Genomic DNA, 26711 nt, shown 5'->3' with positions numbered 1-26711 from the left:
TCGTCAGCCAGCCTCCCACCGGGGTGCTTCGGTCGGGGCCCGACGCAGCGGCTGGTTCAGTCTTGCTTGGCAGAGGCCTTGCCGCCTTGGCCTCCCTGGCGACGTCGGCGAGATCCACCTGACTTGCCTCGTCCCCTGTAGGCTTCCTGCGACGAGGAGCGGACCGCCTGACGGTATGTCGAGGAGCCGCTGCCAAATCCTTTGGAGGCACCTTGCTTGCCTCCAGAGTTCCGAAAGGGCGGCCGTCATTGCTGCAGAACTCCCAAGGCCCGAGCCGTCTCTGTGTCGGTCTTGATGGTCTGCAGTGACTCATCCACTGCCTTGCCAAACAGATTGTTCCCGTCGAAGGGCATGTCCAAAACCTTGGCTTGCACGTCTTGGCGGAAATCCGTCGCCTTGAACAACCCCTGCCGTCGAAGGCAAACGCTGTTGCCCAACTGGCGGAAACCGGTGTCGGCAATGTCCGTGGCTACCGTTATGACGTGGTCCCGACGCCACCTCACCTTCCTGTAGGATCGCCAGGGCCTCTGCCCTCTTGTCGTCCAGTAGGAAATCCAACAGGGGGGGCGATCTTGTACCACAACTCCCTGTCGGAGCGGGCCACAATAGCTAGGGCACTGGCCTCCTTAATCGTCGTCGCCGCCAACGAGATGACTTGTGGTCCCATGGCGTCCAGTTTCTTTCCCCCGCCGTCCGGTGGGGAAAAGTCGAAGTTGAGGCCGATGCCCCCCCCCTGGTTTCTTCTTGGCTGCTGCGGAGACGACCGAATCCGGGGTCAGTTGCACCCTAAGGCACAAAGGGGCAGCATCTGGGACCTGGTACTTCTTCTCGTACCGGTCCCTCTTGGCAGGTGTCGTGGACGGGTTCTTTAGAAGCACAAGTCCCTCGTCCCAGATGTCATCCAGCAACGGCACCGCGAGGACCGTCTTCCTTTTGGCCTTGCGCCGTAGGTAGAGGAATCCTTCCTTTTGTTCTTCGGGGCACAGCAGGAAAAGCTCAGATGCCCTGGCAATCATGGCGTGGAAGGAGCCAATTTCGTCGGGCGGGGAGGCCCGAGGAGGTGGTGATGGGAGGTCTGTCCCGTCGTCATCCGTCCCCATCGTGGCCGTATCTGTTCCTGTGTCATCCCCAGGGATAGGGGAAGGAGGCAAAGGCTGAGAAGGCCGTGAGGGCTGGAAGGGCGGGGGTGGATGAACTCTCCTCCTCATGTTTGGAGGGCTTCCCGACGGGCCCGGTTCCGCTGGGTGGTCCGTTGTGGGTAGGAGCAATCTCGTCCTTATCTCTGTGCATAAGGTTTGGATTGCCATCAAAATAGCCACCGGGTTGTCCTGTGGCTCTGGTTGCGACGGGCGCGAGGTTGCTCCTCCTCCATGGGAGCCTCATCGGCGCCACCGTCACTTTCTTTGTCCCCCTCGTTGGGATTCCTCCCGTGGGACGGGGCCTCCCCAAACTTCCTGTTAAGGCCCTCCACGACTTCCATCAACTCCTCCTCGGAGGCTTTGTCCATGTCCGTAACAGCCACCGCCCCTCCCCTCTTTTTCCACTAGGGTCTTCACGGAGGTCTTCTCGATGGGCTGAAAAGAGGATTCCCTCTGCGGTGGCAGGGAAACTCTGGGCCCGAGGTCGCCTCCACTGGGGTAGCCTCCACAGGCTTTGCCAGGGCCATCGCGACTACCTCGGTAGAGGCCTTAGCCGGGTGAATCAAGGCCTTCACCACCTTCGCGCTTGAGGCCTTCACCTTGGGGGGAGGGTAACCGCCTCACTCCCCCTCGGCTGGTTCCTTCGAGATCGACCGGGGCCTCTCCAGAAGCTTAGCCGTGTTCTCTGACTTTCTCTTCCCCGAGCCAGAGCGTTGGCTCGTGGTTGATGGCACCGGTGAAGGTGCACCCTGCCTGGCAGCCGAGGAGCCCAACCGTTCGGCGCTCCCGGTGCCCGCGGACTCGTGGTGCTTTGCCTGCTGTTGGGCCCCCGTCGCCGGAGCGCCCTCACAGGACTTAGAAGACCGCTCGGACTTCTTCTTCTTCTCACCTGCTGGGCTCTTTCCTTCGAGCCAGTTGGCGAAACAGGTCCGACGATCCCTCATAGTCCGATCCGTCATGTTCATGCAAAGCGCACAGTCCTTCTCCACGTGCGTTTTGTCTCCGTGAAGGCAGTAGAGGCATCTCGAATGCTCGTCCTCCTTGAACACATTCTGTAATCCGCATCCAGGGCAGTTCCTAAACAGCTTGGATCCGGGTGTCGAGCTTCCTTTCTCCTGGGCCATGTCCACGAGGTAGGCCTCAGAAACTTCTGGAATCCTCCAAGAAACGTAACTCGACGAAAACGTCGCCCTTGAGGGGCGTAGAAAAGTCCGAAAAGGGTCCCCGTTGATCGGAAGTAGAAACGGTGGAGCTTGAGGCTCGATTGACCGAAAAAAATGAGATAAATCTCTTGAAGAAAAAACGCTAAACGCAGAAAAGCTCGAGAGCTGTAGCACGAGGACTACCAACACTTGAACGTGCGGTAAAAATCTGAGGATGGCTGCTAGGGGCAGGGGTTAGGGAGAGGGCAGTCATTGGCTTGGGGCAGTAGGACCCAGAGACCAGTGATTGGTTACTACGAAGAAAGACAGATCAGAAACGAAACTGATACTGATTTTTTCTTTACCGAGGATTCCCAGCCTGACGACGGGGAATATTCATGAGCATGTGAATCCATGCCAGACCCCATGCTGGAGAAAGGATTCTTTTTGAGTGCATGTTAGCTGGTAGACTGGAATGTGTAGGAGATGCTGGCTTGCTTGCCTGGTTGGTGTGGATGACGGGTTTGAGGTTGTCATGAAAGTAAGATGGGATATTGTGGCAGATGACTTTGAAAACAATGCAAAGTCATTTGAAGGCAATTCTTTGTAGAACGGAGCCAGTGGAGCTACGCGAGGGCTGGGGCGATATGTGAATGGTTGAGAAGGTGGAGGATGAAACTGGCTGCTGCATTTTGTATGGCTTGCAGGGGAAGGCAAGGGTGCTGCTGAGCAGTCCAGTGAGAAGAGCATTGTCGTAGTCCAAATTGCAGAGAACTAGCGCTTGGACTGCGGTTCGAAAGTCTTCAGGAGTAAGGATGTGTCTTAACTTGCATAGGCATAGTTGTAGATTGAATGTTTTGGTAACATCAGCCATGTGGTGTGTGAAGGAAAGATATGATATATGTCATTTATAACATGCCTGTACACAAGTGTTTCAAGGCGCGATGAGATGGGGTTGATGTTGAAGGGAAGGAATTTGACAGGAATGGAGGGGGATATGTGTGGGTTTTCCATACAGAGTTAAAAATGATAAGCCAAGTATGTTCTTTAGCAGCTGAATAGAGGCTTATTGGATCAGTGTTTCAAATGAACGGAAATGGATCGACAAACTAGATTGAAGAGAAGCAGTAAAAACATATGCAGTGGCAAATCAAAGGAGAGTGCACATTAGATAATGAATATATATATATTTTTTTTATAAATGTTTTATTGGCTTAAGAAACAAAGAAAAATCAAGAATAAATACATGTTACATGATCAACTCAATCATCATCCTTCTCTCCAGTAACGTTCAATTTCTAGATGGGAAGAGATGATCTCAAACCCACTTCACCCTCTCCCTTCTCTGACAACAGAAACTCCAGCATTTTCATTATAGCAACTACCAATCCAGGTTGCTCACCTATCAGTACCCATTTCCACCACTCAATTGGGCTCAAGGTCGTTGCTTTCTCCATATGTCCTTTTAGAAAAAGATTTCGGACATGGACCACCGATTGGCAAACCATTATCAAATGCATTGGGCATTCCACCATTTCCGGCAGCTTACAGAATCTACACCATGGATTTGTGACCCCAGGCAACTTCCTCCTCTACTGTACTTCCCTTGTATCCAAGATGTTTAAACGACATCGGAGTAGGAGGTTGCGTATCTTTGGAGAAGGGAATCTCTGCAGGTAAATTGGAAGCACATTCATACCCTTTCCATCCTCAATCAACAAACTACCCAATTTGTCTTTCCTACAACACTCTTCAGTATCCATCCGGTCCCAAGTCTGGAGCTTTTTCTTCACCCTACAGGAGTTTGTCATTAGATATCCACTCGCAATATCTTCCCCTTTAGAATTTTCTCAACTTTCTCTTTTCAACAGCCCAGATATTTGTCACAGATCTCTTCATCCCCTGCGAGTAGTAGGATTTTCAATGCATTAGCGTCTTCCATACCACCATGGACTCAAGGGATTGTAATTTCAGTTCTAGCCTTATCACACTGATTGGCACGCTGTTTGGGAGCCCCAGAACTTTCCTCCAGAACAGACCCTCGAGCTTATCCCACACAGAAAAGGACATACGGAGGATCGCTTCTGCTCCATAGGTTAATGTGTGAGCCACTTTCTGCTTATAAAAAGCAAGTATTGGTATGAGCGTAAATCTCCCAAATTTCTTCTGAAAGGTCCGCCCCTGATTTATCAGTATCGAAAGCCTGGAACGTAGGTATAGATAGTGATCTTGTTCACTTCTACTCTTGTTGATAGTTACTCCGAGATATATGATGGTATCAACCATCTCTAAGGGAATTCCCTCCAATCGCCAAGTGATCCTTTCACACCAATATATATATATATATATATATATATATATATATATATATATATATATATATATATATATATATAAATAAAATCACTGTAAAATATTTGGGGGGGAGTCACACTCCACTGTCCACCTTTTCTGCTCCTCGTTTCATTGAGGTGAATCCCCTATGGGGTTGCAGCATCACACTGATACCGAAGGCCAGGAGCTGCGTCAAAACCTGGAGCCTTGGGTCTGTTGGTGGCAGTGGAGGAGAGATTTCATTTTGGACTGTGTGAGAAGAGTTTGGGGTTTGTGGGAGACAGCAGAGTAGACCTCTGGGGTAAATGAGCAGGGATTCTGGCCACTGCCCTATCCAATGCCTGACAAACACCTGACAAACGCTTTGCCCTACCTCAATGGGCAAAAGTCCCAGAAAGCCACTGAGCCGTAACACCTGAGCATGTTAAGAGTACAATTTGCGCCATCTCTCAGCCTGCTAACCAACATACTACAGAAGGTGAAATGGGTGCTGTGTTCCTCAATTTTCAAGCTGCCCTTGCACTGTACCTTAACGTCCTGCCTCCCATAGGCCTTAGCAGGTTATAGTCTGATTTTCCACACACCCTCATCCCTCGTCTGTCAACTCGCAGATGCTTATTTTGTTTCTCTATTTGAGACAGGTAGACGGAGCGAGAGCCAGAAGAGCAATTGGGAGCTGGAGAAACAGGACCTTTCTACAAATTACATGGGGTAGGAATGCAGGGTTGCATATTTTTTTGCCATGTAAGGTCTACTACCGCCTTTCCCCCCGACTAACCGAATCCTCTATAAGATCTCATACCACCTTCCACTACACAGAAAAACCCTCAAGGATGGCCACCAGAGACCTAGTCGTTAGCACTTTAACACTAACTGAGCGATGACTAAGCTCCCATGTTAAGCCCTAATGCACTCTCTCATATCAGTGACTAACCAGACCCAAAAGGCTGTAATCTATCCGATCTTGGGCTCCTCCCTCTAGATAACGTACTCCCAGGTTTCTTCGCAAAACCCACAGAAAGCAGATTGGAAATCAGGAACAGGGTACTTCCGATCTGCATCCATAAATACCACAGGTTTCGCATCTGCCTTTCACACTGTCCCACTAATGAACCCCAGCCCCATTATTCTGACAGAGCAAAGAGAAGCGAGGCCACCAATAGTGGCAGACGGGCGGTATACAAGAACATGTACATTACATTGCATAATACTTATGCAAAGCCAACACTTTTACCTTTGTTAGTGCTTGTTTTTAACATGACTTAAATGCAAGGATCAGATGCAAGATCACATATTTGTCGTACTTTATTCACAAGTGGAACTCATTTACATTTTTATTTTATTGATTGGATATTTGTAAACCGCCCATACAACAAATGGTGTTCCAAGGTGCCACAAGACAAAAAGTCAGTTGGGGGGGGGGGGACAAGGGAGAAAGAGACTAATAACGGTCCAGCTAGACCTTGTGGCATTCGGATCGTGCAAGTGCAGTATCAAGAGGTGCGAGGGAGAGGGTGGTGGGATGCGAAGTGCTAGGATGGGAAGAGAAGTGCAGGGTGAGTAGAGAGCGCAAGTGAAAGGATGGGGTGGGAGGGAGGGAAGAGGGCCATAAGGGCTAGTCGAGTGCCAGGGATTGCAGGTGGTACACAGGGTCCACATGCTAAGTGTGAGGAGGGGGCTGGACTGGGCCCTGGGGGGGGGGCTGGTGCCCTGTAAAACTCAAGAGGCAACCAGACAGCCAGTCACTGCGTCAGACAGGGGTGTTACCAGGGGAGGCAGAGATGGACGGAAGACAAGAAAAAGAAGGTCTTGAGGAGTTTCTTGAACTTAATGAGATCCAGCTCAAGCCTGAGAGGGGCAGGAAGACCATTCCAGAGCGAGGCTCCTGCAGAGGAGAGAGATCTACCCCCAACTCTCTGCTTAGCGAAGCGTCTGATATACAGAGAGTTAGAGCTAGAAGACACAAGGGCTCTAGCTTGGAGGTATTTAGGGTGGGAATGTTGGATGTGGCGAGGTCCCAGGACCCAGAAAGACTTGTGGATGATGCAGAGGGCCTTGAACTTGATCATAGCAGCAACTGGTAACCAGTACAGAGATGTTATCCTTGGTCTCAGGTCCAGGGACCGCATCTCTCCAGCCATAAGTCTTGCAGTCGTGTTCTGGATTAGTTGAAGGGGGCAAAGGGAGGATAAAGGAAGATTGAGGAAGAGGCTGTTGCAGTAGTCCAGCCTAGACACGACCAGAGCTCTGGAGACATTGAGTTTCTGAGGGAAGGTAAGGAAAGTGAGAATGACTCTGAGGAGGAGAAGCTGATAGTGGGCCTTCTTGAAAAAATACGCGATGTGAGGAGAGAGAGGAGTCAAAGATGACACCAAGGATATTTCCTGACAAGAGGGTGAGGGGAGGGGACCCATAGAAGGCGGCCGGAGGGAAGGAGGGAGCTGGGGTCCCAATGAGAAGGATCTCATGTCTTACTGGCATTAAGGCAGAGATCACTGGCGGCACACCATGCATGTATAGTAGTCAGATAGTCAGGAATGAGCGAGGAGGAAGAGGAGACAGTAGAGGGAAGCTTGAAGGAGAGCTCTGTGTCATCTGCATTACACTGGAAGTGGGCAGAGGAAGAGATCAGATGGGCCAGAGGGGCAAGGTAGATGTTGAAGAGCCACGGCGTGAGGATAGATCCTTGAGAGACACTGCAGGTGGAGTGTGTGATAGGGGAGAGAAAAGGGCCCAGTTGAACCTGGGAAGGTCAGTCGGAACGGAATGAGGTCAACCAGTCCAGTCCGAGGCCTGTGATGCCAAGGGTGTGTCAGAGCCGATTTGTCAGGGTGGCATGATTGACTATGTTGAAGGTAGAGGAAAGCTCCTGAAGGATAAGAACAGATAGAGAGTTGGAATCAAGATTTGAAAGCAAGTCTTCACAGGTGTTCATTAGAGAGATTTCCAGGCCTCTGGCTGCTCTGAAGCCAGACTGGTGGTTGTGGAGACAACCAACAGATTCAGTGTGTTGGATCAGTTGGGAGATGACCAGCTTCTCGAGGGGTTTGCCCAGAAAGGGGGTAATGGAGCTAGGGCAGTAGTTAGCCGGGCGGGAGGGGTCGGCAAAGGGCTTTTTGAGGAGAGGATGTAAAAGGGAGTGCTTGAGGGGTAGCGAGAAGGAGCCAGTGGCAAAGGAGTGATTGAAGAAATCAGCCAAGAGTGGCGCAAGGGCGGCAATGTTGTTCTTGGTAGTTCTGGAGGAGCACGGGAGCACCTGTTTGGAGGAGACTTTCATTGAGAGGACTTGTCTAGAGACATCGGTGCTATGGGGGCGTAAAAGAGGGGTATAGGAGTGAAGGGTAGAGGGTAGCCAATGGAGGCCTGAGAGCAGAGGAAGGACGAGGGAGGGTAGTAGAGGACAGTGAGGACACAATGGGCCTCATTACGAGTCCGGCGGTAACCGCGGCGGTAAAACCGCCTGGTTACCGCCAGACTCGTATTACCATTCCGCCTCCGTGATTCTCGGAATTACCTGGGCATTACAACCCTGGTTTCCCGGGAATCACGGAGGCAGAATGGTGTTAATCCCCATTCCCATCGAGTCCTATGGGACTCGATGGGAATGGGGATCATGGAAACACCGGCAGCATCTCGTAATGCTGCCGGTGTTTCCTCGTCCGCCTGCAGGCGGGCGGTGTTAAACCCACCAGGTCAGACCTGGCGGGAACATCACCTCCCGCCTGCAGGAGTCGGGATCAGGCGTCCGGAAACAACGGTGGCGGCGGGTTTACCGCCACCGTTATTTCCGGACCGCCCGAGTTGTAATGAGGCCCAATGTCCTGAGTTTTGGTTAAGAAGTGGGAGGTCAGTGAAGTACAGAGGGTCAGGGATGGCAGAAGAGAAGTGGAAACTGCAGTAGGTTTGGTGAGTTCCTTACAGATTTTTAAGAGGTCGCTAATGTTGTTAGTGGCCCCAGAGATGCAGGCTTGGATATGGGCCCTCTTCGAGCGGATGGAGAGTCTCTATTGCCTTTGAAGAAGGCGTCAGACTAATCTGTCAGAGGATGCGCCTGATGCCTGCCACTTCCGCTCCGCAACTCTGCACTTGCGTTTCAGAGAGGCTAGGTGTTGCTCTTGGAGGTAGGCTTCTTGCGGATCCTCATGACAGAAGCAAGGATGTCCAGGGTGTTGGTGATAGAGAGGTGAAGATTAGCAAGGGCAGAGTCAGTGTGGAAGTCCATGGCAGGAGTGGGAATAAAAGTGGCAGCAAAAGAAGCAGCTGAGAAGTGCTTCATCGGTTGAATGACGGAGAAGGACAATGGCAGAGGGGGGGGGGGGGCTTAGCCTAGGGACCCAAGAGATCCAGAAGAGAGGACAGGAGGGCATGGTCAGACCAGGAGAGATGTGTAATTAGAGGGTTGGAGAAGGGAATTTCTGCTGAAATTAGAGCATCCAATGTGTGTCCAGCTGAGTGGGTCGGACTGGAGGATAGAATGGTGAGGGAAAGAGTCACAGAGTCTGTGGAAGAGTCCAGTGGCCCCATCAGGCGAGTCAAGGAGAATTTTGAAGTCACTGAGGAGTAGAAGTTTGGAAGTTAAGGCTAAGAGAAGAGGCAAGGTCGGCCCACTCCGCAAGAAAGTGGGAGACCGGACCAGGGGTCTTGTAGATGGTAGGGAGAGGATAGGAGAGATAACATAACAAGTCTGCAAACAAGGCATTCGAAGAAAGAGTAGGACCGAGTGGGTATGATAGTAGCAGGGAAGTACTCAGGGAACATCAGGGCCATGCCGCCTCCAGACCGGTTCGGCCTGGGCTTAGAGACGATCTTGTAGCCCACACGGAAGAGTGTGTCAAGAGCAGTGACAGAGCTGGCAGTGAACCACGTCTCAATGGGAGCGAGGACATCAACCTCAAAGTCTTCAAGGAGGTGACAGATGTCAGAGAAGTGTTTAACGGCAGAGTGAGAGTTGAGGGTAGCTAAGTGAAGCTGTTTGCCACCTTTGAAGGTCTTCCGAGGAGGAGTACAGGGATGTGCTACACCCATCTGTGGTGGCGAAGGGTCCAAGGTGGCAGAAGGAGGAGTGGCAGGAGAAGGGGGAAAGTTGGTGAGAGACGGAAGGCACCTATCAAGAAGGAGAAAGTTGGGCTGAGATCCCTGGGCCATGCCAGTGCCATTCTGGTAGACATTAATGATGCACCAAGAGGATGGAAAGTGTGCCAAGAGTACTTCCTATCTGCTCCCACCATTAATGGGCAAAGAAGAGAAAGGGAAGAAAACGGAGACCATATGGGGTGTTCATAGGATCAGAAAAGGAGCGATAAAGAGGATGTCAGTGACAGTCTGCCTTGAAGAAGCATTGACGTAGGTGTCATCGATGGGCAGGCTGGGTTGGAGACAAGGAGATCTTTCTTGAACCTTTTCCTTCCAAACTTCGAAGGAGGGGTAGGATAGGTGATAGAGTAGCAGTTAGAGTAAAAAGGGGAGATGGGGAGCACCATGGAGGGTGAGGGCAGAGAGATGGAAGGGGATGGGCGAGGGGGAGAGAGCGACAGAGAAACTGCACAATGAACTCGCCAAGCGGGCTAGCAGCAAGACAGGCGCAGACGAAACTGGTGCATGGCGACACACAGGTCACCGAACTGAGTAATTAGCTGCTCAGCAGCAGAGGAGGAAAGGAAGGTGTCTCAGAAGGGATGAACAATTCTCCAGAAATATGAGGAAAATGCCTCAATCACAAGTCAGACAGGCCTTTCTTGTGATTGCAAAGTTAGGGCAGCTCTACATAGAAAGCAAGCAAGTCTGCTTCTTTCAGGGGCTCCCCTCTCCAACTTAGCTATAGAAGACACTGATCTGGGAGCTACAGCCAGATTTTCTGTATGCACTGCAGGGCTTTCTTGCGGCTAAATGGCAGTCTAGATTGGTGCACAGTCCCCTTTGCCACCGATAAGTGCCAGACTCCCGTGCAACCCACTCAGCGCTGGCATCACGAGGAATGGTGTGGGGCCCCTTCACCAGGCAAAAACGAAATAGCAGCAGGAATACACAGCACACTCCACCCCACAGGCTTCCAATAGGGAAAATTGACTTCACTGCTAGTGCCACAGGCAAAATGGGCAGTAAACGCAGGGATCACATGAGGCCAGATATATCAGATCCATTTTGGAAAACAAAATGTATTACTTTGCATCTTTCTGTATAAGAAGCTGTGCAGCAGGTGCCTTTTTGATGCTGACCTTGGTGCCTCGAGCCGATTTCTCTTTTTTCTGGTGTTTGAGGGAATGCGCAAATTAAGTCTCGGGTGGATAGCTCAGGGGCAACGTCGCCTTGGAAGCAAGACAATGTGGAGCAACATAGGTTCGATACCCAGGTCTGGTTTAGAAACATCTGGGTGTTAAGTGCATTATAAATAACCAATTATAAGGCATTACATATCGGAATACTGCATGTCAGGTCCTATGCAACAAATTATTTGATGTTACTACATGTTAGAAGAAACTACAAATCAATTAATAGGCATTAGCCAAGCACTGCCATAATGGACCTGGCCAGAACATGGAAAATAGTTCAAGTACCCAATCATATGATGTCAGCACCTCAGAATTGCCTATCTATTAGCTATACAAAAGCCTAAACGATAGTCTTTGTTACTTCTTGTTTTTAACAGGACGTAACTGCAAAGAACAGATTCAAGAGTATGCATCTGTCCTACTATAATCAAAACAGGAACTCGTCTGTATGCACAATTAAGGCATTACATTTCAGAAGACTGCTTAAAAAATGTGTGAGTGTGTATATAGAAGTAGGATAGTCCATTTGAGCCACATCACACATTCCACTAAGCCACCTCGTAGCCATTGCTGGAGGTTCACCTCCAGTTCTGAGATACATCAGCAAGGCATTATGGGTTTGCAAATTAGCCCAAATATGAGCCTTTTTCTCCAGGAAATTGTCTTTGTATTAGAAGGCAGTGCTACTTTATACATAGCTTAATCAACCCAAGCCAGACATTTTGCAAGGCTGTGAGGACAACTACATACCTGGTTTCACCCTTCTTGAGGATTATCAGTGCAGTATAGTCCTGACAGCCTTGTGGTTGGAGCATTGGGGCATGTATATAATACACCAAGAAATGTATGGTGTGTTGAATGTATATTTAACATATCTGGCAATTGTGCATGTGACTGCATGGTATTCAGGGTGCATGTGTTCTGCGTGTAGAGTACAGCAGAGCCTTCTACTGTAGATAGTTGCCCTGGGGATTGATAGACTATTTTATAATACCTCCCCCCACCCCCGTCCCCAAACACATAATACAGCACAGTCCCATGAAAACTGTGGTCCAGCTGTCACATAGTCCCTGAAAAAGCAGCCATCTATCTATCTGAACACACTGCATTGCATGCTTTTAAAATGTTATAAGCTAGTCATCGTTGTTAGTAATTGAATAGTCCGTTATTGCAGTGGAGAGGAGAACCACACTACTCATCTTCCTTCGTGCTGGCATTGGACCACTCAGTTGTTTGCTATGATTGAGAAGCAGGAGATTACAAAATCGAATTTGCAGCATGGAGCGCATTTGCGGAAAGTGCAAGCTAAGGAACAAGTTACTTACCTGTAACTGTTGTTCTCCAGCATGGGTCTGGCATGGATTCACATGCTCATGAATATTCCCCGTCGTCAGGCTGGGAATCCTCAGTAAGGAAAAATCAGTATCAGTTTCGTTTCTGATCTGTCTTTCGTAGTAGTAACCAATCACTGATCTCTGCGTCATACTGACCACAGCCAATAACTGCCCTCTCCCTAAGCCCCGCCTCTGGCAGCCATCTTCAGATTTGGTAGCACGTGAAGTGGCAGTATGACCAAGTGAAGAGCCGCAGAGGGGAAGGCGGGAGGGTTCGCATGTGAATCCATGCCAGACCCATGCTGGAGAACAACAGTTACAGGTAAGTAACTTGTTCCTTCTCCAGCATGGGGTCTGGCATGGATTCACATGCTCATGAATAAAAGAATACATAGCAGTACACACATGCACAACCACGGGAGGTGGCAAAGGCTCAACATTAAGCACAACATTAAGCATTATATCCAAAACTCAACATTAAGCAATTCTTACCTCCTCACCAGGCTCACCTTAGGCGAACAGGTTGCGCAGCACTGCTTGGCCGACTCTGGACTCCTCCCTGGAATCCCGATCGACGCAGTAGAATTTCGTGAAGGTGTGTGTCGACCTCCAAGTAGCAGCCCTGCAGATGTCCAGCAAGGGCACACCAGATAGGAACGCCGTGGTAGCTGCGATCGCTCTGGTGGAATGGGCTCTCGGACGGCCAGGCAGCGGTCGGTTTGCCAACCGATGACAGTACATGATACAGCCGGAGAGCCATCTGGAAATGGAAGCCTTCGAGAGAGCCTTCCCCTGAATGACAGGTCCAAAGTTCACAAAGAGTTGTGACGTCTTCCGAAAACACTTCGTGCGGTCCACGTAGAACTTCAGCGCTCTAGCCACATCCAGCGAGTGCAAAGTCCTTTCAGCCGGCGACGAAGGCGACGGGAAGAAAACAGACAACACCAAGGGTTCGTTAAGGTGGAAGTCCGACGGCACCTTGGGCATGAAGGAGGGGTGCGTCCTGAGCACTACCCTCGTGTCGTGAAAAGTCAAGTACGGGGGCTTGCAGGAAAGGGCCTGGATCTCTCCCACCCGTCGTGCGGAGGTGATGGCCACAAGAAACGCTGTTTTCCACGACAAGAACTTCAACGGAGCCGAGTGCAGAGGCTCGAACGGAGGTCCCATGAGCTTGGTCAGCACCACGTTGAGCTCCCACGCCGGGGCCGGAGCCTTCACCGGCGGGAACGATCTGAACAGTCCCTTAATGAATTCTTTCACTAGACGATGAGACCACAAAGATGTCCGCCCCGTGGTTCTGGTGTATCGGGAGATCGCAGCAAGATGAATCTTGATGGACGCGTGCACCAGTCCAGCCTTGGCCAGCGTCAGTAGGTACAGCAGTACCTGGGGAGCCCTAATCCGTAGAGGGTTAATCCTCTGTGCGTGGCACCAGACAGAGATCCTCTTCCATTTGTGTCCGTAACATTTAAGAGTTGAGGACGCCCTGGCCTTTGCAAGAACCTCTCTGCAGTCGGCCGGTATGTCGTAGCCTCCAAACTCTAACGCTGCAGGAGCCAGGCCTGCAAGTTCAGCGACTTCGGGTCTTGATGGAGGATGGCGCCTCCTTCCCTGGAGAGAAGATCCGCGTCCACTGGCAGCTTGATTGACGGGGACGCTGACAAGTCCAGAAGGTCCGGGAACCATATCTGCCTCGGCCACGCAGGTGCGACGAGGATCATCCTGCACCGTGACCTCTTGAGCTGGTTGATGAGCCGGATCAGCAGCGGCAATGGAGGGAACGCGTATAGAAACAGGCCCTCCCAGGGGAAGGAGAAAGCATCGCCCATGCTCCTCGGCTGGGTAAACCTCCTGGTGAACCTCCGGCACTTGGAGTTCGTCGCCGTCGCGAACAGATCGATCTGGGGTGTGCCCCACCGTTGGAAGAGGCGGTCCACTAGATCCTGCCGTAGTTCCCACTCGTGGCACGAGCGCAGCTCTCTGCTGAGCGAGTCGGCGATGGTGTTTTTTTATCCCTGCCAGGTGAAACGGCACTAGAAACATCCCTTGGGCGACGACCTAATGCCACAGATCCTGCGCCTCCTTGGACAGGGCTGGGGATCTGGTACCGCCCTGCTTCCTGATGTAGAACATGGTGGTGGTGTTGTCGGTGAAGATCCTCACCATCTTGCCCTTGAGGGATGGAAGAAAGGACCTGAGGGCCCAAAACACTGCACGGAGCTCCAGGACGTTGATATGGAGGGACTTCTCCGTCGGAAGCCAAAGGCCTCTCGCGTGCAGATTTTCGGTGTGCGCTCCCCACCCTTCTAGGGAGGCATCCGTGGTCACTGTCTCCTGGTGGCCGGAGGTCTGGAAGTCCATGCCCGCCGTCAGATGCGCACGGGTGCCCCACCACCGGATCGCTCGTCGGAAACTCTCGTCAAGTGTGATCCTCTCCTCGAAGCTGCCCGTCGTCTGGATCCAGCACGCGTCCAGGAACTCCTGCAACGGGCGCATCCGGAGCCTGCACAGGCGGATGAGATAAATGCAAGAAGACATCATTCCGAGGAGGGACTTGATGGACCTCACCCTGGCCGCGTCCGCAACCAGCATCCGCTGCACCTTGTCCAAGATGGCCCTCGTCCTTTCCTCCGACGGAGAGGCCAGAAGCGACACTGTGTCGAGCTTCGCTCCCAGAAACAGCGCATCTTGCGCGGGCACCAGGTGGGACTTGGCGTAGTTTATGGAGAATCCCAGGTCCGTGAGTAGTTGGACGGTCCTTGCCGTGTGCTCCACGGCGAGCTCCTTCGTCTTCGCCCGGATGAGCCAGTCGTCCAGGTAGGGGTAGACGTGGATCCCCTCTAGGCGCAGCCGCGCCGCCACAGGTGCGAGGCACTTGGTGAACGCCCTGGGTGCCGACCTCAATCCGAAGGGAAGGGAAGGGCTCTGAACTGGTAGTGACGCCCTTGGACCACGAATCTGAGAAACCTTCGGTGTCCCTTTAGGATGGGGATATGGAAGTAGGCATCCTCCAAATCGAACGACGACAGGAAATCACCCTCCTCCAGTTGACCCAGGACGTGTTGGAGGGTGACCATCCTGAACTTCTGTGCATTGATGAATTTGTTCAGTCGTCGTAGGTCCAGGATGGGACACCATCCTCCCGTCTTCTTCTTCACGAGGAAGTATCTTGAGTAAACTCCGGAGCCCCGAAGCCTCTTTGGGACGAGCTTGATGGCGTCCTTCCTGAGCAAGGCCCTTACCTCCAAGAGAAGTTGAGGGACGTGATGTTCCTTCCTGGCCACAGGGGGGACGCGCGGGCACCTCTTTAGAAACTCGAGCGCGTGACCCTGAGCCAGGGCGTCCAGCACCCAACGGTCGGTGGAGATGGACTCCCACACGCTGACGAAGCTAGCCAGGCGGCCTCCCACCGGGGTGCTTCGGTGGGGGCCCGACCCCACGGCTGGTTCAGTCCTGCTTCGACGAGGCTTTGCCGCCTTGTCCTCCTTGGCGACGACGGCGGGGTCCGCCTGACTTGCCTCGTCCCCTGTAGGCTTCCTGTGACGACGAACGGGCCGCTTGACGATAGGTGGAAAATCCGCCGCTGGAACCTTTGGAGGCACCCTGTTTGCCTCCACCGCTCCGAAAAGGGCGGCCGTCGTTGCTGGAGAACACCAAGAGCCCGGGCCGTCTCCGTGTCCGCCTTGATGGCCTGTAGGGAATCGTCCACTGTTTTCCCAAACAGGTTGCTACCGTCGAAGGGCATGTCCAAGACTCTGGTCTGCACGTCCTGACGGAAGTCAGTAGCCTTGAGCCATCCACGCCGCCTAAGGCACACGCCGTTGCCCAACTGGCGAAATCCAGTGTCCGCGATGTCCGTCGCTATCGTAATGGCGTGGTCCGACGCCACTTCTCCTTCCTGCAAGATCTCTAGGGCCTCCGCCCTCTTGTCGTCTGGTAGGAAGTCCAGCAGGGGGGCGAGTTTGTACTACAACTCCCTGTCGTAGCGGGCTACGATAGCCAAGGCTTTGGCAGCCTTAATCGTCGTCGTTGCCGATGAGATGACTCTGCGTCCCATCGTGTCCAATTTCTTTCCCTCGCCGTCCGGCGGGGAGGTTGATGTAGAGGCCGCGCCCCCCCCCCCCGCTTTCTTCCTGGCTGCCGCGGAGACGACCGAGTCCGGGGTTGGCTGTGCCCGAAGGCACAAGGGGGCCGCGTCCGGGACCCGGTACTTCTTCTCGTACCGATCCCTTCTAGCCGGCGTTGTGGATGGGTTCTTGAGGAGGGCGAGACCCTCATCCCAGATATCGTCCAGTAGAGGTACAGCGAGGACCGTCTTCCTCTTGGTCTTGCGCCGTTGATAAAGGAAACCTTCCTTCTTCTTCTCTTCCGGGCAGAGCTGGAAAAGCTCGGATGCCCTGGCGATCATGGCGTGAAACGATCCAATCTCGTCGGGCGGGGAAGCCCGGGTGGGAGGTATCGAAGGGAGATCCTCGTCGTAAACCTCGTCGTCAGTACCCGTCGCGGCCGTGTCAGTCCCCGTATCATCCCCACGTGTCGTGGACGGGGAGGAGGGCTGAACAGGGCGCGAAGCTTGAAAAGGAGGTGGAGGATGAATCCTTCTTCTCTTAAGAGGAGGGCTCCCAGAAGGGCCTGGCTCCGGGTCCCCCGTCGGGAGCGGTTCCTCCGTTGGTGGTAACGGCAGTCTCATCCTTATCTCCGAGCATAAGGACTGTATAGCCAACAAAATGGCCACCGAGTTGTCTTGCGGCACTGGTTGAGGGGGTTCCGACGGGCAATCAGGAGCCCCGTCGGCACCCTCGACGTTCTCGTCGTCTCCCACGTCGGGGTCCCTCCCGACAGGATGGTCTTCTTCCACGCCAGAGCCGTGGCCTAAGACTTCGATCAGCTCCTCCTCAGAGGTTGAGGCCGAATCCACGACGACCTCCTGCCCCCCCTTTTTCTTCTCCGTCGGAGGTTTCACAGGGGTCCTGTCGATGGGCATGAAAGAGGACTCCCTCTGCGGTGGCAGGGAGATTCTGGGCCCCGAGGTCGCCACCACTGGTGTAGCCTCCACAGGCTGAGCCAGGGCCGCCGCGACTGTCTCGATAGAGGCCTTGGCCGGATGGATCAAGGCTTTCACCACCTTCGGTGCGCTCACCGCCTTCTCCTTGGGGGGAGGGTCACCACCTCGCTCCCCCTCCGATGGGGCCTTCGAGCACGACCGGGGTCTCTCCAGGAGCTTCGCCGGGTGCTCGGCCTTCCTCTTACCCGAGCCAGATAGAGGGCTCGTTTGAGGCATAGCACCTGTCCATGAGCAAGTCTGAACACTATATTTATCCTTCTCATGAACCAATCTACTTCTAAATTCACTCAAGCCACCGGGGACATATTTTCCGATGATGAATGCCATACACATGTATGAAGGCTGCAAAACCTTATCCTTGGAACAGCAGTCTGTTATCAGAGCACACCACCTTGGGTAACCCGTGGGATGCATAGATCTTCTCCAAGGCAGGTACAACATCACCCAGAGCCGTGGAGGCCAGAAAATCCACCTCGGGATACCTTGACCAGTACGACTAGGCAGTGTATATCCCTGCTTCTGGATCCGAAGTCCACCTGAATTGTTTCCCGTTGTTTGCAGCCATGTGGCATGAATTCAATCCTGGGCTCCTGTTGTATTGGGGCTGAAGCCTGGCATCCAATACAGTTCTTCACAAACCCATTGGCCCTGTCCTCCACTCCCAGAAACCACACCTTCATCCGCAGTCACAACTTGGTTTTAATCGCTCCTTGATGTCCATGGTGTGTTAGTTCAATTACCCTCAGGACAAGTTTGGAAGAAAGGACCATTTTCGAATCTCTCATGACCAAGTCATCTTCAGTGAATGTCAACTCAATCCTCACCCTTCATAGCGGTTCCAACGCCACTCTAGCAGACTCGCCAGTGCTCATTTTCAGTCCTCTTTTGTGACTGCGTCCCATAGAATCCTGAAGAAATTATCGCCCCAGATACTTCTCTCAATTCCTCCATTGACATAGTTTGGCTTTGCTGCCTCTGTCAGCAGACGCACAGTCTTCCATCTTCACTGTATCTAGCTCGGAGGTAGAACTATTATCAGCAGGGTGTCTTGACAAGTAGTCTGCAGCATTTTCTTTGCCTCAGTGATATGTATGAGCTGCACCTCATACTCCAACATGGCCAGCATCAATTTCTCTATTCTTGAGGGTGGTTTGGGCAACCAGAGGCTTGAGGTCCGTGACTACAGTCACAGGTCTTTGGTGAAAGTGCCTGCAACCCCACAGTACTGCAAGTGCCTCCTTCTCAATTTGCGAATAACACTGTTTGGCGACAGATAATGCCCTACTAGTGAAGGCCACTGGCCTCACATTTCCACTTGTCCGTTTGCGTCACCACAGCCCGCAGCCCAAATGGGCTTGCATCCACCACAACTTCCCAGGCCTTCTTTGGGTCGTAAAATGCCTCTGCAGTGACGGCCTCCTTGTCTCCACAAATGTTGATTGCTCTAGGGGGTGGGGTGGGCCATCGCCAAATGGTGTCTTTTTTGTTAAGCTTTGCAATGGCTTAGAGATTGTGGCAGGCTTTTTGATGAACCGTCTGCAGTAGGTCACCACCCCCAGGAACTTTCGCACCTCTGAGGCGTTCTCCAGGGTTGTGGCTTCTTTGCTGTCCTTTAATTTGGCCAAAGCAGCCAAGATGCGACCATCCTGGAATACGAAACCAAAGAACCAAGCCTCTTTTGCAGGAACTAACATTTCTCCTTGTGCATGTTGAGTCCAAGTGATTGAATATGCTCCAGCACCATCGCCAGTCTCTCCAGGTGTTCCCACCTCCGACTTTACAAACACCAGAATGTCCTCACTGATATTCAGCGTGCCAGGGATGCCTGCCAAGGCACCCCTGATCGAGTTCTGAACTACTTCAGCTGCCAAGGAGATCCCAAAACGGAGCCACTTATATCTGTAGAGACCTAAATGGGTAGTGAAAGTTGTGATATAACGGCACTCCGGGTGTAGGACTAGTTGATGGTACCCCGCTCGTAGATCGAATTTGGAGAAAAATGCAGCCCCTTGCAGATCCGTCACTATGTCATTGATGGTAGGTGCCCCTCCTGTTTGATGGCTTTGTTGGGGAGACTCATGTCAACGCAGATTCGTACGAAATCTGGCTCTTTTGGTTTGTGAGCTTCCACGACCGGAGACCCAGGGTGTGAGACCTTCCACCAGTTCAATGATATCCAGCTTGACGAGATTATCCAGTTCTTTTTCTACTTGCTCCCTCAGATGGAATGGGCTTCTCTGATGCTTCAGAGCCACAGGTTGTAGTGGCTCATCTATGTGTAGGCAAAGCAGTTCTCCTTTAAGTTTCCCCCATTCCAGAGAACACATCTGCAAACTTTGCCACCAGTCACTGAAATTTGTGACAAAAAAAAATGTCACCTTGATTTTTCTTCCTTCATGGGCAACATCTGAGATGAACATCCCCTTCAGTGGCACAGGAGTCTTGCCGCCAAACGTGAATATTGAACCTTGGATTCGCCCAACATCGGAGGACCTTCCAGCGTAGCGTAATGTGACTGGGCCATGACACTGACCGATGCTCCAGTGTGAATAAGAACTGGGACATTGGTCCTGTTAATGCACACTACACAAAATGGCGTGGCGTTTCCTAGATAATGCTGCGCCACATGCTTCATACGAAAGAATGTCTTCATCATCCTCAGCTTCCCAGTAATGCTCTGTCTGCTCCTTCAAAGGTTCGGCCTGAGCAACCTTCTGCGACTGCCTCGGGGTGAACGACTGAGGCCTAACTGTGCTTCTAGACGTCAGAGCTGGCACAGGTGCTCTGCACACCCTTACGAAATGGTAGCACACGCCGCACCCTCCGCCAGTGTCCTTTAGCCAGGCAGTCTGTAGACTGTGGTAAGTCATAGCCACATTGTGGGCAAGGCGTCGGCCCTTCAGACCTCCTCTTTTCCGGACCACAGTGGTTTCCTGACGGTCTGGGATGGTTGTGGTCTGCCAAGGACACACGTGTCTTCCAGCCTAAGGGAGTGCATGGCAGCATCCATTTTCGATGCTCGAATGTCTGCCAGCTCAAGGGATCTCCCTAGTTCAAGAATGTAAGCTAACATGATTTCTGCCTCCTCATCCTGCTAGACAAACAGCTTTGAGAGTTACTGTCGAACAACCTCTTCCTCATTATTCTGTGCACACAATATTGCCAAGTGCCTCATTCTGCCATGAAATGCATCTTGTGATTCATTCTCCTTTTGTTTTGCTGAACACATTACAAAACGTTTGTAGTCAAGGTTCACCATCAGTGTGAAATATTCCTTCAGTACGGCTTTGGCTGAGCCATATGAATTATTGGCAGGTCACAAAGTTTTAAAGATTTTATGCACTGCCGGGCCAGCAGGATATAGCAGAGTGGATTTCATGGCGGGATCATTTATTTCCCCGAAAGCGTCAAAATACATTCCATAGGCTTCACCCTGGGCCAAGACTGGATGGGGCACCCAATTTGTTTCATTCTATTAAGAGGGCCAGTGACTCAGTGCTCGAGCGTCATCAGCCATCCGAAGGCACTATAGTACCAACACATGAGTCCAGGGTCCAAAGTTACAACGACCTGAGCGCACAAGGACTCCCGGGTGTTGTGCTTTTACCTGGCCATGTAGGTGAATACCTTAAGCGTACCTGTCCCCGCCCCCTCCTGCACAATGAACGGTTGGACTCAGACAGGCAATAAATAAGACAAATAACAGCTAATAATTGATTATAAAAGGCTTGTTATAGGCCATTTATTTACTCAACACAGATATAGATATATGTATATATGAATATAAAACTCCAGATAAACATATAGATAGTTATATGAAAACATGGAAAAAAAAACTTCATCACTGTTAAGGCTGCTGCAGAAGACACCTTCATGTTGGCCACTATGACCCTGTTTAGTCCCAGAGCAGGTAGGCAGAGACGTCACATGCAATAACAGGGACCGGTGCGGAGCGTCCTCCCATCCAGCGAGACCACATCACCCGGGGATCCAAGTTCTGACTGACTCTTTGGCTAACAAGCCTCTTCTCTTTTATGGGGGTATCTCCCCGCCTCTTTCAGTTATGGCTGCCCTCGGCCAAAGAGCAGATCACAAGTGAAAAAGGAGCAAAGAGTGGAAAAAAACAGCCAGCAGTGGAAAACCCCAGCTTCCCTCTCCTCGCATTCATTCCCAGGACACCTTACCACTGCACCTGCATTGCGCTCCGACTCCCTTTTCAGTTTGTCCTTCAGTGGACAATACCATAACTATTCTCCACAGTATTCAGCAACAATATTTAAATGACCTTACTTTGCCTTTGCTACCGAGATGCATGTCTACTCTACTGAGCTCACTGAGCTTATGCAAAACATAGGCTTTATTACAGTGATGGGAGGTGAATGTCCAAGATGGCTGCGCACCGGCGCCTTTTTATTTTTTGCTCAGATCTTCGCACACGCATTACAACGGGGAGCCGCAACTCGGGGGAACAGGGACAGTGGGCAATTCCAGGCGTGCCACCACTGTGATCCTGATGGGACCACACACCCACTGAGTCACAACCAATCGGTACAAAGAATGAGAAAGCACAGAGAAAAAACAATCTCTCTTTCCCCCAGGCGCACCAGCATTCCCCGGAGGAGCCGCAACCTCAGGGGGAGGGCAGTCCCATGTGTGCCCTCTAGCAGCCAGAGCACCCCCACACGGTGATCAGACTCACCATGTAGCGCGGAGCTCTGTGGCGGACCTCCAAGCAAAATGGAACATGCGCACAGGCCACCACATGCGTTCAGGGGGGAAAAAAAGACAAGCGGCGTCGCCGGAGACGTTGGATTCGTCGAAGAGGAGTGGCGTGACAGCTCATCAAGCGACCTTCTCGTTGCCAATGTGATGAGGCAGCAGGGCCTCTGCAGTGCGGGAACCCACTCACTCCAAGAAGCACATCAGACACGCAGTTCTGAATTCGAGCTCTGATCATGCACTTCCACGTGTCTTGCACAAAGCCCCAGTTATAGTGGAAGCTTATGACATTACATGGACTTGGTCTCTTAAAAGTGACCGCCCCACAGGGTGTTTATGTATAATGTATGCAGAAGCAAACAGCACACTAGGCGTAGTTTCTCCATGCCTCAAGTGCCGATTCCTCCCTCTAGTCATGGAACAAGCCACCTGTTCAAATGCCCCAATGGCGGAAAGCCTAATGACTTCAGTCTGTGCTAAAAATGAGTGACAAAAACATCCATGCCCAAGCACATTGGAGCCACATGTGTAAGGAAAAATCACTGACCTTTTAAAAACAAATGTAACTCAATCTGATACCACTGCGCAATGTCTTTAGTTTTCAGCAGACGATCAGTCACGGCGGCAGTTGTTGAGTGTGTGTGAAACTCTGAATTCTCCCATGACACACACGAAATGTATGACGAGCAATGAAGGGACTGGAGTATGTCAACCCTAGGATGGGGCAGGCGGGGAGACCTGTCTATCCGCGTCTTTGGTTCTTGGTGGAGAGGAGTCCGGCTCATCTACCTCATCGCTGGACTCTTCAGCGTCTGACAACTCCTTGTGCGGAATGTTGGAATCATTAAAATACTCCATTCAGCAGCAGTCTAACTCTTATGGAGCTACATTTAATTTTAAATGTTTTAGTTAAGCTGTGTGACAGTATTTCATCAGAACAAAAAGTGCCTACTTTAGGCTTGCACGCATTGGCATCTAGGATGGAGCCCTCCAAGAGGGGAAAGAGCAGACTCTGACCCTCAAGAAATGAGGCCACGGCCAACTGTCCAGATCAAGATTTTCGCTTTGAGGAAGCAACCTCTGAAGAAGAGAGGAGTCAATGACGCGGAGCAAGGAGGGAGGAGTGTGTGTGTGTGAGCGGAACGTGTTTCAGTTCCGAGTTCTAGTTATTAAAGTAAGATGTGTTCCTGAGCTCCGTCTCGTGTTTTCTTTCCCAAACCCAGTCCAGGCAACAACTGGCGACGAGGATATCGCCTTTGGTGACCGGAGCATAATCCTTAATGCGGGTGATCCCACCGTGTTTCCTCCAGTACAATCGGTGGGCGTTTCCTTACACGCTGTGTCCTTCCAAGTAGAGATACGCAGTCCGTGTATCTCGACCACGTGCGCCAGCGATCCCGCTCTGCGGCTCAGAATGCTCAATCCCGAGCGCGGAATCCGCCAATCCTGCTGTCTTCTTCCTGAACGCTCAATCCTGAGCGCATTGTGCAGTGGCCCCGCTGCTGTCTCCTGCCAGACCATTCCATGTGGAGAGGTACATGACTCTCTCAACGTGAAGTCGGCGCAGCAAATCGCCAGCGGTTTTCCTTCCTCCCTGCTCTCCCCGATGAGTGCGGTTCTTGCCACGATGTCAGCACATGCATGAAGGTGGGTGTTCCCTCGCACCTACAACAACCCCACACTGGTGTCACGGCCCGAGGAATGCACATGTCCACTACTCAACACTGCGGTGCGAGTGAATTTGCATACAACACAACGGCCCTGGGCCCTCTCGCACATGCTGCTCCTACCATCACGTGGCCCAATATCTGTCCAACAACACAAGGAGCCTACAAGAGGATCATCTCATCAGGGTTTCTAAGCAATTCAAAGGACAATCTGCAGCACGTCTTTCAAAGGGGCTACATTCTTTCTGCCTCCAGGGCCCCGCTGCTCCTAGTGGCCAGGCGCCCTACACCTCAATCACAGAGCCTGCTTCTAAACACCCAAAATCCTTGCTCCTCTCACCATCGTAAGGCCGCCAGCTGCAATTGGGCAACCCTGTCTCGCTGCCCCCTGTCCAAAGGGCCAAATCTGTAATGCTGCACATGCCACTCCCTTTTTCAATGACCCCGCAGGCGGACAAGGGCTCACGCTGGACAGAATGGATGAGGACTTTCATCATTTTGTGAGGGCGTCTGGGGAAGGGGGCTTACCTCACCTACCGTATTCATCAATCTGGTTGGCGCTGAGATCAAATGCTTGTCAAGACGATTCTTGCTGCATATCAACCCGACTTCGCCGCACTTATCGCTGCTTTGGACAGAAAACTCGTTATTGAACCGAGCAGGGATGATGAGAGATATATGTTCAATCAATGCACGGAGAGGACCGAAGAGACGGTCAACAACTTAATTACACGCCTGAGAGTAAAAGGGGCATACTGCCAATTCCATGCTTTCTCCCTCGACTCGGCCATACGCTTGAGAGTCATCGAAGGCTGCCTATCTCCCACCCTCAAAAAGTAGTTGCTGAAAAAGCCCCTCTCGATTGATGAAGTCAGCGAACTGGCCAGGATATTCGAAAGGGTTGATGTCCAAGCTGCCTCCATGACTGGTTCCCCCGCATCTAAGCACGAGAGTGCTGACCTCATCGCCACCGTACAGCAGTCGACCCAGTGACCGGGTGAAAGAGGGGCTCCACCATCTAATCGCAGGGCCAATACGGCTCCACTCAACACAGGCAGTGCTATAGATGTGGCATGGCATTTCCCCATTCAGGGTCCTGCCCTGCCCTGTCACAGAGGTGTGCCAACTGTGGAAGAGAAGGTCACTTCGAATCAGTCTGCAGAGAGGGGAGGCCTTTCCCTACCCTGAGGCCCCAGTGGCCCAACAGGTCGCTCAACCGACCACTACAACCACAATACTTCCAGAGCAGGGCCTACCCAGTCAACAATGCTATGTCAGAGCTGTAGAGGACTACCACACATCTGAATACCCTCAGGACTACAGCCATTATGACCAGCAATCCCGCTTAGTCGACGAATACGATAAACCCCTCATGACTACCAAGAATATGAGGACTCGGTCCAAGCACTGCCTCACCCGAGCACTGCCTACGAAGACCAACAGCCCCATGATGAATAAGTCAACCTCATCCAGGATGATCGAGAGGCGAGAGAGGCCCAGAGGATCCCAATCGGAATGGGTAACAGCCTTTTCTACTTCCTGGTAGACTCGGGCGCAACTGTTAACATCATGGAGGAACAGGAGTACCTGAAAATCCCAGACAGACCCACACTTGAGAAAACGTACTCAAGAATCCTCCAATGGGGTGCAGCATCACCTCTCCACGCAATCAGACTTTTGAAGCGTCAACTTTGCCACAAAGGGCTCAAGGTGGACATGATCATTCATGTCATCAGGAGCCCAACAAAGGTCAGGTGTCTCCTCAGCTATCACACTGCTTCCTGTCTGGGACTGATTGACATTCACTTCTGTAAAGGCGACATAATTTACTCGTCGGCCGAGAATGTCAGAGGTGAAGACACAGTATGTGCTGTTAACCTGCCCAACCTCCTCACCCTCATTTTCTAGGAGGCGATCAGGCAGATCATCAGACCCATCAAGGGCGCACTAAACTATAGTGATGACATTCTTGTGTTTGGTGTATCACGTGAGGTGCATTAAATGACACTCCTCGCCACGTGCACTGCGATACAAGACGCCGGCCTGACGCTCAACCTCGAGAAGTACCGGTTCAGCAAGTCCAAGCTAAAGTTCTTCGGCCACATTTTCTCTGCCGACGGAATGACTCCGGACCCAGACAAAGTCAGCACTATCACCAACTTGAAAGAACCACTAGAAGCGGCGGACGTTCAGTCCTTCCTGGGCATGGCCGGCTACTGCACAAGGTACATTCCACACTATGCATCCATCACCGAGCCAATCCGGAAACTCCTACAAAAAGACGCCTTTCATCTGGTCCCCAGCCTGTCAAAGCGTTTTCGACTCCATCAAGAGGGCCCTTGCAGAGGTCCACCGCCTGGCGTACTTTGAACCCAGCTGGCACACCAAAATCACGGTGGACGCCAGCCCTGTGGGCCTAGGTGCCATCCTGCCGCAGCAGAGCGGCACGGATGTACACCCAAGGCACATAGTTGCCCAGGCAAGCCAAGCCCTTTCCGGCCCTGAATGTGCATATTCGCAGGCCGAAAGAGTCTGGCGGCCGTCTGGGCCTGCAAACATTTCCACAATTTCATCATTGGGAAGACATGTACTCTCGTTACGGACCACCAAGCATTACTATCACTGTTCGACAACCTGCAAACGAAGATGCCTCCCAGGATCGAAAGATGGGGCATTCGACTGCAGGAATATCATTATGACATCGTCCACCGACCCGGCAGCTCCCTAAACCCGGCAGACTACTTGTCCCATCACCCTGCGGGCTCGCCAATCACCCGCGCGGGCAATGTCGAATACATTGACTACGTTGCAACCAACTCACTGCTGCCTGCACAGTCTCTTGAGGCGTTCGCAGCCACGTCAGCGGCTGACCCAACGATGGCACTGGTCATGAGCCTGACCACCAATGGCAAATGGAAGGACTACCGTTGTGCGATGCTGAGCCACCTGGGGGTGGGCAGAGAGGAGCTTGAAAGATTGACAAGAATCCACACCCAGCTGGCCGTCCAAGACCATCCCGGCTTGTCATCCCTGCAACGCTTA

This window comes from Ambystoma mexicanum, chromosome 2p, assembly GCF_040938575.1.
Source record: "Ambystoma mexicanum isolate Mex_15411 chromosome 2p, UKY_AmexF1_1, whole genome shotgun sequence".
In the NCBI taxonomy this organism is placed as follows: Eukaryota; Metazoa; Chordata; class Amphibia; order Caudata; family Ambystomatidae; genus Ambystoma; species Ambystoma mexicanum.
The sequence above is the reverse complement of the archived record's forward strand: the minus strand, read 5'-3'. Positions refer to the sequence as shown.